The 15,586-nt window shown below is 44.0% G+C and overlaps 1 long non-coding RNA gene across 1 annotated transcript; it reads right to left on the bottom strand.

Annotated features, from left to right (window-relative positions):
• Positions 1-690: 690 nt before the first annotated feature.
• On the bottom strand, positions 691-2,952 carry LOC143544031 (uncharacterized). Its single transcript, XR_013137182.1, has 3 exons — positions 2,121-2,952; positions 898-1,352; positions 691-808 (listed from the first exon to the last, which is right to left on the bottom strand). It is a non-coding gene; the product is annotated as an uncharacterized LOC143544031 (long non-coding RNA).
• Positions 2,953-15,586: the final 12,634 nt, after the last annotated feature.

Genomic DNA, 15,586 nt, shown 5'->3' on the forward strand with positions numbered 1-15,586 from the left:
TATACGAAAAATACAAAATATCATAAAAAATCCATGTTATACATAAATCCTAAAACATACTTAAATCCATATACAATTTTCTTGCCAAAACGAACCGTTTACTAATCTTGCTTTCTTCCTTAGATTAAAAACAACAAAAGTAGAATCATCAAGGTTTCCAAAACTATAAAGAACACATAAAATGGATATTTCATTGATCGATCTCCTATGATTTTTTATATAACATGATAAATTTAACCTTGTACAAAATTCATGTTTACAAACTTTCTTTTGAGTAATATCGTACATACATTTGTTTTCAAAAATCTTAACAAAAACATCTCTCAAAAATCTTATCCGAGATCTTAAACACGAGCCTCTTTACTGCGAAACTTTGCGAAACTTTACCTACACATAATTATACAATATAAGCATTAATATATTCGTGCATAACATGTAGTTTAAAAAGTATATTTTTAAACACAGAGGAAATCGGAGATAACCAATCCCGACCACATCATACATGTGGCGAAACATGAACCTTGTACAGTGTAACACACCAATCTAGTGCAACCTATGCCAGACTCGGCGTAAGATGCGCCATGCCGTGTTTATAACTAGTCCGCCTTACAACTTTGACCCGAACCCAATCGGGCTTATAAGAACCTGCATTGTCTCATTTTAACCTATTTATCACATACAACTCAATCCTTAATCATCCCAAGCAAAGATTTCATAATTTTATAAATTCAACTTCACAATTCAAATTATATGCATGTACATGTACAATTTTACTTTTACTATCAATGCACTCAAATACAAACGTACCCTCGTTAATCAACATCGATTTATAAGCTATAAAATATCAAGATAGGTATTTACCTTATTGCGTTTGCGTTTGTTAGGCTTATAGCAAACTTATTATTTAAATTCGATCCGTTGACTTCCAACTTCCAAGCTTCATTGTCCGTAGGAGCTTGGTTACAATGCATATGTTGATATGTTGACTTCCAAGCTTCATTGTACCTAACTCGGTAACAAGTCAACTTTCAATGATTTATAATACATGATGTGGATATTCACATCCCTCAACATTATCATTCTTTTATAAGAAATCCAGCATACCAAGCTCAACAAAATTCATTTAATATTCAACTCGTTAGTGCAAATAAGTGCAATTTCTTGCATAACCTGTTTACTTGTACTTTTAAACCGATAAGACACCCTCCAATAGTGAATGCAATCAAATTAATTCAGCAATATATGTTATTAACCAAGCCTGTATAAACATCCGCCTTTAACTTATTTTTAGATAACTAATTTTGTTGTGCAGCGCATTTTGCGCAGCTGCGTTCATCGACTGATTTGGCCCACTAAGGGGGTGTTTGTTTTTTCTTCAAACATCTTCAAGGGAGCTAATGTCTGCACGCGCGCAGACATTACCCTTGAAGACTGTTTGTTTTTTTTCTTAAAACAGATCTTAAGTTATCTTCTTTCATCTTAAAAGAAAAGCAAAGAAATCTTGCTTAAAACATCTTCGCAAAAAAATCATACTCTTATCCCTTTGAAGCCACCCTCTCATCCACTCCTCCCACCACCGTCCGCCACCACCACCCACCGTACGCCACCACCACCATCCCCCACTGCCACCGTCCACCACCATCCACCGCCACTACCCACCGTCCGCCGCCACTACCAGCATCCACCACCACTACCCATCGTCCGCCACCACCACCACCACCACCATCCATCACAGCCACCACCAATCACCACCGTCCACCACCCACCACAACCGTTCATCACCACCACCACCCACTGTCGGACGCCATCACCGTCAACTACCACCGTCCACCACCCACCAAAACCGTCCATTACCACCACCCACTGTCCACCACCACCATCCATCGCCACTACCCACCGTCCGCCACCACAATTTTATTATTATATTTTCTATGTAACTTGAATAAATGACTTATATCTTGTGAGATAAGTTTGACAGTTATGCAGACAGTATCAGCTTATAAAAACAAACAGTCTTATATTTTCAGCTTGCAGATCTTCAGACCACATCTTCAGTTGCAGACATGAAAACAGATGAAATCAGCTTGCAGACAGTTTATGTCTGCAAAAACAAACAGCACCTAAATGACCTTACTTTTCTCTTTTCTAAACTTCTACAAAAACTAGACTCCTCAAGGTTTCCAATCATATAAAGAACACTCTAAACGAACACTCGGTTAATTTTATATGATTTTTAACAAAGTCAGTACAAAAGCTGTCAAAAAGCTGCGAAAATTATAATTATGGTTCTTCCCCAATTCGACCCAAAACTTATTTACATCCCCAATCATGGCTCAAACCAAACCTAAACACTTCTATTATGCTACAAGCATCAAATGTTACCTAAGATATCCCAAATCCATTCACAAACATCGTTAAACACATGCAAAACTACAACTTGTTAAAGCTCCAATTTATGACACATGAACCCTAAATTTTTCATCTTCTAAAACCAAATCAAGCAACAAGACTGATGATATATAACCACATAAAATCAAGTCACATATATGAAAACCTACACTAAAATACCCAATTTCATTCCATATCATCATAATCCACATATAAGTTTTCAAGGTACATAAATGGAGGAAGAAGATCGATTAAATCTGAATCGAATCGATTAAATCAAAACTAGAAATCGAACCTTGTTCAGCAACGAGCATGGAAGATATAAACGCGGTGTTCATGTCCGGCGGCGGCGGTGGTGGTTGACAGTGCGGTGATGAGATCGGTGGTGAAGAGAGTATATGTTAAAGAGGAAGGAAGATTGATGGTGAAGAAGGGTACAAGGGGTATATGGGTTTGCTGAATGATTCAGCCAAGGATCAATTGAAGCTGAACGGATCAGAGGCGTCTGAACAGTTAAGATGCTTTATTTTTACGAACCAAACATATGCATATCTGACCGAATTAGACCTTGGCTCCATTCAGAGCCCAAACAAATAGGCCCTTAGTCAATTTTGTTTCATAACATTCTTCTTCTCTAGAGTGTCAAATTTGCTATTTACATTCATGAAAATTTACCATTATTAGTAGAGTCCATCATAGGAATCATAAATTAAGTAGAAAAGATTAAGCGTTCACAAATACATACTTTCGCCTTCAATGGATCGCTTGACTTTTAAAAGTCAAGGTGGCCAGTTATAAGATAACCATTTTGCCCCTTGTCTTCATGGGTGATCTTTTACGCGCTTTAAACAAAATTACAAAAAATAATAACTAAATTACATGTAAAATTAAATTAAAATCCATAATTTACTATTTGAAAACAATCCAAATGGTAAGAGCATGTTTGGGATTGAGTTTGAAAACAACTTAAAAAGGTGCTTCAAAAAGCCACAAATCCTTGCTTTGCAAAATAGTTTTTTTGAAAAAGTCAATAAGTCAATAAGCAGTTTTCAAACTCAAAGCCAAACATAGCCTAATTCAGCATATCAAAGTAGCAAAAAAAATAAGTGAACCTGATAGATCGCAAGCACGGTTTAGTTAATATATTTAAAAACAAAAATGTGTTTCAGTTCAAGCTAACTCTTACCCTTATCGACTTTCAAACATATAAAAACTTACAACACATGACAATGATGACACTGCAATTGAAGGAGCAAATATGATTTATTAACATATACTAAGAGGCCCTCCTGCAACCTTCATGTCAGGTTATATTTCATAAGTATTAAGTTTAAACTTTCGGTCAACAGAGAAGAAATTGGAGATGCCATCAATCAATAAAACATTGTCATTTACAGGTTATCAATCAATACACCATTTCAATAAATAACTTTAACCTTAAAGCCAAAATTGACAAATTAGTAACTTTGATTATTTTAACATGTTGGCCCGTTATCAATAAACACAAATATCAAGTTCTCAAAAAAAAAATCTAGTCTAAATTAGTATACAACCCTTTAACAATCAACGTTAAATGAATCTTGGTATGGTGATTTTCAAATGGCTTGTGTCTTCCAACCCGAATGAGGACTTCTTTTATATCTTGGGCTCATTCTCTCATACCTTGGGAAATATTAGTCTAAAGGCAGAATAAACAATCAGTTGAAACTGACTATAAAGTTAGTACACTTCTTGAGCAAGCTTTGTCTAATATGAATAAAATCATTAACTTTAAAGATGTATGCACATACAAGACTTATGCCATGATGTTTTAAGACATGTCATGTATTCTTTCTCCTCCTGCAAATTACCAGAAAAACTAAACTTAGGGGTCTCCAATTCACATTGCCAATCTGTCGTGTGCTTCTTTTGAAGGAATTATTAAAACAAAATGTAGCAGCGCTTTACCTTTTTAGGAAACCAAATTCTAACTTGTAAAGCCAATGTAGCAAGTTAAAGCATTGTAGTTGCGTTTCCGCAATCACGCTTCATTCGTACGCTCTTTGTAATAAGTATTCATTGACCAATTAATTATCTGCTATCACTATTATCTGTTATCAGTTCGTGTTAATTCGTTTAAAAATAATTCACACAGATTGTCCACGCGTAATCAATTTAACTTTTATACATATTATCAATAAAAAATAACATCAAAACTAAAACAATATGATAAATACATAAAATAATTTACCTTTACATTCTGAACAAACTTATACAGTCAGTCATCAAAACAAACCCGCAATACACCCGTGACATGTAATTTTTTAGACACTCAATACTGGAGATGACCAAAATACCCTTCATGCAAAATCTGACCGGTTGTCAAATTCACACCAGATCTGTTTACAAACCACGTAAACCAACATGTTGATTACTAACCGGAAAACCACAGACCAATTCTGTTGTCGTCACTAGGTGGACACAAAATTTAGATGATTAATGACCCGCTAGCAATGATATTTAAATCAAAATTCCAGTTGAATTTGTGCTGTAAACCTTTCAATTTCGGGTATCTAGGCCTTTGTTTTAATCAAAATCTTTATGATCAAAGGTGTTGACCACATTTCACTATGTTTGATTTAGGTAATAACTTATAACGTGCCACTAACAAATCACTGACAGTGTCTAGCTTATCAACAATGCCTAAGACAAAATCTTATATGAATCTAAACTTTAAAATCCGTCCACAATCACAAACAACCAGAAAAATGAGTTTTAGAAAATCTGTTTTTTTATATCTTCTTTAGGTTTGATCGTGATTGCTCATGACCGTTGATATAACAACGCCTTTTACATAAACTACTTTCTTTATGGATTTTGACATATCCGTAAATGATTGTTGACACGACGCACTGGTTGATGATTTTCTCACCGGTTAAAGTCAGTTTTCTAGCAGTGTATGTAACAAATGCATATTCTTAACACCAACGAACATGACAACGGATGATAAAAAAACCAACATACCGATGGGTTGTAGTGGCATCAGGGGCGTGATCCATGGACACGACATCATCACGTTTCTGAATATGACCAACTTTCCTGAGGACCGATCGAGTAAGGAACTTGTCTCCAGAAGCAAAGATACATCTAGGGTATCAACCTCGGGCATCATGCTTCTATTGCTCTTGTTGACCTACACGCCAAAAATTAATACTTAAAATGCATATATGAAAAAAATTATAAGTGTATATTAATAAATTAATAAATAACATCACATATATAAGATCTGAGATAAGTTAAACCTAAAATCATAATGATAACAATTCATCAACATATAAACAATTAACTTCACAAAACTGTGACAATTCACCAACATATAAACAATTAACTTCACAAAACTGATTAAAAACTGCATAATTGACTCTTTGACTGTTGACTATTTGACTAATTGTCACTAATTAACTACAATTGAGCATAAATTTCATCTAATTACAAGTTCAAGTTGTCCATAGATTTTCCTGCTAACAAAAGGAGCCGCTGCCGCTGCCGCTGCCGCTGCCTAACACTTTATTGCATTATAAATATTTTCCACGTTTTAGGATTTGACAGAGGGAGAGAGTAGAAATTAGAGAGTTCACCATTCAAAAATGGAGCAATCTGGTGGCCGTCGGATCCGTATCACAGTTTCGATTATCACCAAATTGATGAGAGTAGTAGTTTTGACCGGAATTGAGGTCTAGGGTTTTGTGAAGTTGGGGTGATGGGTGGTGGAGGCTTCGATTAAGATTAAGAAAGAAGTGGACAAGAGGGCTGGGTGGCTGAGAGGGAGGGTTCAGTACCAAAGAGAACAGAGAATGGAGAAAGGGTTAACAATTAAGGAGGTGTTATGACCCATTTAATTGTATTGGGGTTTAGTAGGAAATTTAAACTTTAAACCATGGTTGTAAAAATCGCGTTTAGGCGTCGAGTACTCAACGAGTAATCCCCGCCTAGGCCGAGTTCTCGGTGAGCCATCCCCGAGTACTCTCCGACTAAGGCCGATTACTCACCGACTAAGGCCGAGTACTCACAACCTCCAGTCGGCTGCCTAGATGTTTCCCACGAGGGGTTAGACCCGGCAAAGATGGTTCTTCTGATAACCTGCAAAACAGACACCGTGAGCTTGTCACTGAGAAGGGGGGGGGGGTTCCTCCTTGTGACCACCCTCCGGCGTGAGAATCAGACTAGATTGCTCTTTAAATATAAATGTATATTAAGAGATTGCTAGAGCAGATATGAGGTATAATATGATAAGATATGTTGAGATAAGATAAGATATGTTAAGATGAGATGGTCATACCATTTGTGGTATTTATAGCCGAAGGTAGGTTTCCAAGGAGGTGTGGCCGGCTGCAATAGTATTCCTGTTCAACCAACAGTGGCCTACGCACGTGCCCTGCTGGTAGTTGGTGGGTAGGCATCGGCTGATAGTGACCAGGCCTGCTGTGTACTATTCCTTTTCCACCAACTGCCGGCTATGCACGTGGTATGGCAGTAGTTGGTGAGTAGGCAGCGGCTAATAGTGACATACAGTACAGGAGCATGCTGCTCGCCATACTGTTGTCAATAAGCTGTCGTATCTTTAGTCAGATCTTTTGCCCATACCTCGTCAGGTACGGTACAGAAGATCTTCCCGTATCGTACGGACTGGCTTATGGGCGGGAGTATTCCCCCTCCCGCCTTTGTGCGGGATTGTCCCCGGCTTTGCTCATTCCTTCAGGTGACACTGAGTGATTGAGAGCTAAGTGCCTTGTGCGTGTAGCCTTGCTGCGCGGGTGGCCTTCCCTGATGGCTTGTATCCGAAGCTGCGGGAACAGGCGGAGTCCTTCACCATTGGGAGGCATTTCCTGCGGGAACAGCTTGCGTACTGCGCGTAAGGACGTCACGTCTCTGAGCATGGTGGGTCCTGCGGATCCAGTTGGTTTCTGCGCAGACGTCCCTTTTCAAGGTGAGTCTTGCGGGTCCAACTGGGCTCTGCTGGAACCTACCTCTTCAAGTCCCCCCAGTCCAATGTTCTTCTCATGAGTGTTTAATAAAGTGAGGTGAACTTTTGGACTTAAGCAAAGGGTTTTGAAAAGGGTTTTTTTAAGGTTTTCCATGGGGATTCTTCCCGCGGAAGTCCTTGTCACTTGCAGAAATTCCCGACTTTCCTGCTTGATCTTTGGGTATGATGCGGGTAGGTCTGTAACCTCCTCGCAAGTCAGGAGCGTTGAGTCCCATTTGTGTGGATTCTCCATGAGGTTTTGGTAGTTTTGAACATAGTGATCAATTATGTTAAAACCACCAATTCCATCCCGGAGCTTCAAACAATGTAGTTCTCGACGTTCCCGCTATGCGGGGATGTTATTTCCGTTTCCGCAAGCATTGCCCAGAAGATCCTTCTTGGTTTCAATTCCCTGCGGAGCGCTAGGTATGTGAAGGGTTTTGCCTTGACACTGTACCCGCGCTCGTCTTATGGTTACTTCCAAGGTATTCCTGGCGTCAATTCCCTGCGGGTGCTAGGTATGTGAAGGGTTTTGCCTTAACACTGTACCCGCATCCGTCTTACGGTTACTTGGTTGCCAATTTATTCTTGGCTTCAATTCCCTGCGGGTGCTAGGTATGTGAAGGGTTTTGCCTTAACACTGTACCCGCATCCGTCTTACGTTACTTGGTTGCCAAGTTATTCCTGGCTTCAATTCCCTGCGGGTGCTAGGTATGTGAAGGGTTTTGCCTTAACACTGCACCCGCATCCGTCTTACGGTTACTTGGTTGCCAAGTTATTCTTGGCTTCAATTCCCTGCGGGTGCTAGGTATGTGAAGGGTTCTGCCTTAACACTGTACCCGCATCCGTCTTACGGTTACTTGGTTGCCAAGTTATTCTTGGCTTCAATTCCCTGCGGGTGCTAGGTATGTGAAGGGTTTTGCCTTAACACTGTACCCGCATCCGTCTTACGGTTACTTGGTTGCCAAGGTAAGGGGTATTTTCCCGCTTACTTTTGAATCTTTTTGAATTTTTTTGAAATTCGAAGAGTTGGTGAAAGGATAAGAACAGTCCAAACCTCTGAAACGTCGCGCGACGGTTTCTTCTGACTGTGTCAGGACGTGCAGGAAGTTATGGTGACGTGACAGTACATGGTCATTCCAGACGCTTTTTCAGGCGCGTGGGCGCGATTTTTCGGGCGCGTGGCCACGAAATTAATGGTACGCGTCCTGTCAACAGCTGTTGCCAGCTTGCTTTTTGCCACGTGTCATAGTTTCATTGCACCTTCAATTTCTCTCTCTTCCGCATTAAATTCATCGCATTAATTGCGATTAGTATATAAAGGGGGAGAGGGTTCTTTGTAATCCACACTTTCACTCTTCTCTTCATCTTCAAAACGATTTCCGGCGAATACTCATCTTTTCAGTCGAGCATTCCCTTGAAATCGTTTTCTTCTTTCATCTGCAAGATGTCTTCACGTGATCTCGAGTCTACAGCCGATGACAAGAGTACTGCTGGCGAGTGCCAGTGTGCTCTGCCTGTCGATCTGTATCAGTACGTCGTCAGGAAGTTCATGCTCGAGTCTCTCGAGCCTGAGTTTCCTGAACCCCATCAGACGGTGTACGATGCCCCCAGAGGCAAGATCGGGGTATATGCTGCATTCTTTGTTTATGGGAATCTTAGGTTTCAATTGACAAAGTTTGTTTACCGTGTCCTTGAGAGGCACGGTGTGCACCTGACCGAGGTGCATCCGATGGCGATTGCCAAGATTCGCCACTTCGAGTGGGTGTGCCGGATTCTGGGCATTGAGCCCTTCGTCGACCGCCTAATGACCTTCTACTCCTGGAGGTGCATCCAGGGGTGGTACACGTTGATAACCCGGATTAAGGGTTTGAAGATTTGCGCAACCGAGCGCAGTCTTCGCTCGTGGAAGCGGGAGTTCTTCTACATCTCCGCTCGCGCCATCCCCCTTGCCATGAAATTCAAGAATGGGCAAGCACTTCCCAGCCTTCACGCCTCCAACTACCAGGAGGCGGAATGGTTTGCGAAGATATCCCGAGTCCAATCTCCGGTTTACCGGTTTGCGGAGTCCGGGATGGTGATGCTGGGGATGAGCCGGGTGTGGAAGGCTGCGGATGCGCAAAAGATCCCAATCGTCCTCGAATACGGTTCGAACTCTGTTCCTTACGGTATGCTTTGTTTCTTTTTGTTGATTTAGAATTTCTTCTAACTTCTTTCCTGTTTATTTCAGAGGGGAACGACTTGCAGTCGCTCATGTACCCGCGGGAGGCTGACGGTCCCGCTCGGATGGGTACTCGCGCTCTAGACGAGAACGAGTTGCCCATCCTAGAACAAACGGCGGATCGGTTCGTGGAGGTCTATCCGCTAGGCCACGAGATCCTTAGCGCCAGGCTGCCAGGTAAGGCGCTATTCGACCCTCGACCCCTCAATGTTGAAACCTCTGCTGGAATTCCTCTAATCGTATGTTCTGATGAGGAATCCGCAGATGGTCCTCCGTTGGTGCGGAAGAAGAAGGCTGCCGGCGGGAAGGGGAAGGAGAAGGTGGCCTCCACTGCCGATCCGGTGCCTCGGTCTGATTCGGAGACCGAGAGCGAAGAGGTGGCGGGGAATCCCGGTGGTGATAAGACTACCATTCCGGAGGCTGTGACAACTGTCACCGAAGAGCCCAGGATGACAATGGTGAGCGGCGTGAAGAGGCCGGCTCCATCGGGTTCATCCCCGCCTGTCCGTACATTTAGGCTCAAGAAAACCCGTAAGTACAAACTTCCTTTATCTTTAACTTCATAGCTTAATATCATTAACACTTTTCTTCTTTGTGCAGGCGTGGATGTTGACGCATTCCAGGGTGGAGCGCAGAGGAGTACCTCTCCGCCAATGACGGTAGGCTTGGTCAGCCTACCTGAGGCGACGACCCAGGCGCCTACGCCTGCTTCCGCTGGTTCAGTTGCTCACTCCTTTGAGCCGACTGTTCCAGCTGTGATGACGTCACCGCCGGCTGTGAGTGCTATTTTTACCGCATCTTTCACCGAGCCGGCGGTTACTTTTGCTGCGGATTCCGCGGCTGCGACCGCGGCGGCTTCTACCATGCCTCCGTCATCGGCAACGACGGCCGAACCTTCAGGTATGCATGGGGCTTATTGCCAACCTCTGCCTCCTTCCCATCTGCCTGACCTTTTGGATGGATTTCCGTTGGGTTCAGGTGATGGGTTTGGCGGCTATCGGCCTGTTATTGACCCTACAGGTGCGTAGGGTTCTTTTGGCCCATTTTATATATTTTTTTATCATCTTTTCCTAACTGCTTTATGTTTTTTGCAGTGTCGGATTCCAATGAAGTGTATGTTCCACGATGGAACATTCGCCGAGGAACAACCCTTCGCACCCCTGTGGAGTGCGTGGAGTGGGCTCGTCACGCTGCTCCCAGTGGTGCGTTGGGGGAAGCCATGGCTAGCTACCAGGAGGGTAGGCTAACCAATGAGCTTCGGGTTCTCCTGGCCCGGATGCAGCCGCGCGTCGAGCTGCTTTGTCGTGAAAACGACAAGTTAAAAGCAGGTCGCATTAAAGAAGTGGCTCAGGCGCGGGCTGTCCGGGAGGAGAACCAAAGGCTTTCCGCAGTAGCTGCAGAAAAGGAGAAGGCCTTCAAGGCCCTCGAGGTTGAAGTTCAGGCTCGGCTCGAGGCCCGTTCCAAGGCTGCCCAAGCTGTTAATGAACAGCTTCGGCTGGCTAAGGAAACTGCAAGGAACGCAACCGAGAGGGCCACCAAGGCTGAAGCTGTTGCTGAGCCTCTACGCGTGGAGAATGAAGAGCTTAAAGCCAAATTAGAGGCTCTCCAGCAGGCTCATGATGCCTTGGCGATGGAAGACGCCAAAAAGCTCCAGGAGATCTTGGACCAGAGGGGGGTGCTTGACCATACTGAGCGGAAGCTAAAGGGCGTCGAAGAGGCTGCGGCTAAAGAAGTGTTGCTTGCCAACCTCAACAAGAGTGAAGCCGAACGCGCCCGTAACGAAGCTCAAGCTGCCCTCCAAGAAGCTCTGGTTGCCAAGGAATGGCTTATTCGAGAAGCGTTGTCTCAGGTATGCTTTTTATGTCTTTACGCTTTTCTTTGTAGATAGAAAAGGTTCTGATACTTGTATTTTTCTTTGTAGGTTGTGCATCGGGTCTTCTCGGAGACGTCTTATGACGATGCTATGAGCGCAGCCCTCAACGCTTCTCATGAGGATGGGGAAAAGGCCGGCTTCCTGCTTGGTCTAGGGTTCGTTGAGAAAGGCATCCCGCCTTCCAACTTCCCTTTGTATAATGTTGATACTGAAGCTGTTTACGACCAAGCAGTGAATCAGTACGCCGCCTTCCCGCATCCGGTGGTGGAGAAGGTGAATCAAGTTGCTGCTGCTGATGATGGGTTAGCTATCCTTAAAGCTTTCCTTGAACTGCCACGATCTACTGATGGTGCTGGTCCAAGTGGAAGTGGCCCTGAAGCATGATCCTAAAGATCCCTTCCCACTGCTAGGATAGATTTAGCTTGTATAGATTTATTTTCTTGTAGGCGGGTAGTTACCCGGCCATTCTTGTAATGAATCATTGTGAAATATAAATCTTTGTGCGGGTAAGACCGCTACTTTCTCTGGATTCCTTGCTTTATAAACGTTATATGACTTGCATACTTTAGTTTAAATTAGCAATTTTCCAAGTGTAGAATAAGTTAACCTTCGAACGTTGTAGATAATAGGTTGAAGTTTTGCTTCCTCTTTCGTGATTGTGCGGGTAGGACCGTCACTTGCACTTAGTAGGATGGCTAAACTTTACCTACATCTGACCTGCGTGGAGGTTTTCCTCATCTTTTTTGAAATTTCTAAGTATTTAGGATAAGTTAACCTTTGAACGTGGTAGATAATAGGTTGAAGTTTTGCTTCCTCTTTCGTGATTGTGCGGGTAGGACCGTCACTTGCACTTAGTAGGATGGCTAAACTTTACCTACATCTGACCTGCGTGTAGGTTTTCCTCATCCTTTTGTTAGAAATTCTCTGTTTTGAATAACCGTTCGACGCGCGGTTGTTAATAGGTTAGTGTTCAGTTTCCTCTCATGATTCATGCGGATAGACCGGCACTTTCATTTAATGGGATAACTGAACTTTTCCCCTTCAACTGACCTGCGTGAAGGTTTGTCGTTTTGTGGGTTTATGCGGGTTTTGCCGCCTTCCCCACGCAACGACTTCACGTAATTATGCGGTGAAAACCGGCATATCCGTGTTGAATAAATTAACCGTTCGACGCGCGGTTGTTAATAGGTTAATGTTCAGTTTCCTCTATCATGATTCATGCGGATAGACCGGCACTTTCATTTAGTAGGATGACTGAACTTTTCCCCTTCAACTGACCTGCGTGAAGGTTTGTCGTTTTTTGGGTTTATGCGGGTTTTGCCGCCTTCCCCATGCAACGACTCACTTATGTATGCGGTGAAAACCGGCATCAGTGTTGATAGTTCATAAAGTATAAATGTAAAATCATCAGCGTCGATGTTCTAAGGAGAATCATTTCCATTAGAAGTGGCTCTGGGCCTTTTCTTTACAAATTTGGAATTGATTTACATGCAAACTGTGTAATTGAGCTCCTTTCCATGTTGTTGGGATGGGAGTGCCATCGAGCCGATACGCACCTGGTTCGGGATCTCGTTCTTTACGCAGCATGTAGTCTCCACATTGAAGCTGGAATTTTTATTCGTGTTTTCCCCAGCTGGGGTTCTACACGCATCAGCCTGCTCAGCGTTCATTGCGCCACGAGGTGCGCGAGCGTCCCATCTCTGACAAATGCTTCGACCATGTCCTTTACGTCTGTGCATTCTTCAGTGTTGTGGCGTTTTGTCCTGTGAAAGTCACAGTATTTGCTCCGATCAGCATTGGGACGATGTCGGATTATTGGAGGTTTTGGCCATGGGAGCTCCTCAGTGGCGAATATCTCGGTGACGCTTTTGGTGAGCGGCGTCCATATGGAGTTCTGGTTCGACTGTACGTTACCCCTTCCGCCTAACCGATGTTGCAAGCCGGATGAGGTGTCAAAGTTTACCCTTGACTGCCAAATGCCTAGCTTCCGCTTTTTGTTTAATCGGGCGGTAAGGACGTTGTCTTCTCTTGTTTTCTGGGTGTAGAGGTTTGTGCTCTGTGGGAGATCTCTACCCAGTTGCTTCTCCGTTTCCGCAAAGCGTTTTGCTGCTGTCATGATGGCATCCCATGTGGATGGCATGCCATCTTTACCCGTTAAGGTGCGGATGAGCTCTGGGTCGTTCGCGCCCTGAATAAAGGCAGCGCGAACAAGATCTTCGCTAATGTTACCCAGACTTAGTTTTTTTGAATTGAAGCGAGTGATGAAGTCTAGCAAAGATTCATCTTTTTCTCGAATGCACTTGAGGATTGTCCATTGCTCCTCGGTATACTTTCGTTGTTGGCTGAAGTGTTGGCTAAACTTCTGTTGGAAGTCAGCCCAGTCGTAGATGTGGTTGACCGGTAGACGATCGAACCACGCTCTAGCAGCCCCGACAAGCGTCATTTGGAACACGTAACACCACGTAGGTTCCGTCCAACTACTGACGGTTGCCCCCGCTATGAATCTGTTCAAATGATCATCTGGGTCGGATATACCATCATATGTGCCTATGCTGGACATTTGTTTGGCACTTTTTGGGGCAATTGCTTCCGCAATGTCCCTTGCAAATTTGGACGTTCCCGCATTTGCAACGTTTGGTCTGAATGTTTTGGAGAAGTCACGTGGACTTCCACCTGTGTTTTTTGGTTTGAAGGCTTCTCCAAAATGCCTTCTCGGTTGGGAGTCCGTTTCCTTACGCTTCCCTTTTGCCCTATGGCGAGGGTTCGCGTCGGAGTCGGATTCCTCCGAGTCGTCCAAGTATTCTTCGCATTCGTCAGCCTGTTGGACGGAACGCAAGAGTTCGTCCAACTAAGCTTGGAATTCCTTTTGACGTGCCTCCGCCCATGCCTTAACTTCATCGAGTGTTTGGCGGGGGAGTCTTGTTCGTTTCTCTAACTGGGTATCGGTGAATCCTAGTGAGCGATTATTTACCGCACTTGCCCCAGCTTGGATAACTGGGGTAGTGTTCGTAAAATTTACTTCACTTGCCCCGGCTTGGGTAACCGGGGTAGTGTTTGTAAAAACTGTGTAGCCGGTATTCCCCCCAGTAGCTGGGGTTGTGGTTACCGGAGTTTCTTTAACCATCTTTCCAGAAGTTTGAAAAAACTGAAAAGAAATGAAGTTCTAGCTTTATGCACGGATGGCGCCAATGAAGAAACACTAACCGGACCCCGGGCAGATTACGGGTAACCTGGGGGTTAGATAGATGTTTCCCACGAGGGGTTAGACCCGGCAAAGATGGTTCTTCTGATAACCTGCAAAACAGACACCGTGAGCTTGTCACTGAGAAGGGGGGGGGGGGTTCCTCCTTGTGACCACCCTCCGGCGTGAGAATCAGACTAGATTGCTCTTTAAATATAAATGTATATTAAGAGATTGCTAGAGCAGATATCAGGTATAATATGATAAGATATGTTGAGATAAGATAAGATATGTTAAGATGAGATGGTCATACCATTTGTGGTATTTATAGCCGAAGGTAGGTTTCCAAGGAGGTGTGGCCGGCTGCAATAGTATTCCTGTTCAACCAACAGTGGCCTACGCACGTGCCCTGCTGGTAGTTGGTGGGTAGGCAGCGGCTGATAGTGACCAGGCCTGCTGTGTACTATTCCTTTTCCACCAACTGCCGGCTATGCACGTGGTATGGCAGTAGTTGGTGAGTAGGCAGCGGCTAATAGTGACATACAGTACAGGAGCATGCTGCTCGCCATACTGTTGTCAATAAGCTGTCGTATCTTTAGTCAGATCTTTTGCCCATACCTCGTCAGGTACGGTACAGAAGATCTTCCCGTATCGTACGGACTGGCTTATGGGCGGGAGTATTCCCCCTCCCGCCTTTGTGCGGGATTGTCCCCGGCTTTGCTCATTCCTTCAGGTGACACTGAGTGATTGAGAGCTAAGTGCCTTGTGCGTGTAGCCTTGCTGCGCGGGTGGCCTTCCCTGATGGCTTGTATCCGAAGCTGCGGGAACAGGCGGAGTCCTTCACCATTGGGAGGCATTTCCTGCGGGAACAGCTTGCGTACTGCGCGTAAGGACGTCACGTCTCTGAGCATGGTGGGTCCT

The sequence above is a fragment of the Bidens hawaiensis genome, unplaced genomic scaffold (genome assembly GCF_021521415.1).
Source record: "Bidens hawaiensis isolate Kalapana, Puna unplaced genomic scaffold, B.hawaiensis_p1.1 tig00000888_1, whole genome shotgun sequence".
NCBI classification, from domain to species: Eukaryota; Viridiplantae; Streptophyta; class Magnoliopsida; order Asterales; family Asteraceae; genus Bidens; species Bidens hawaiensis.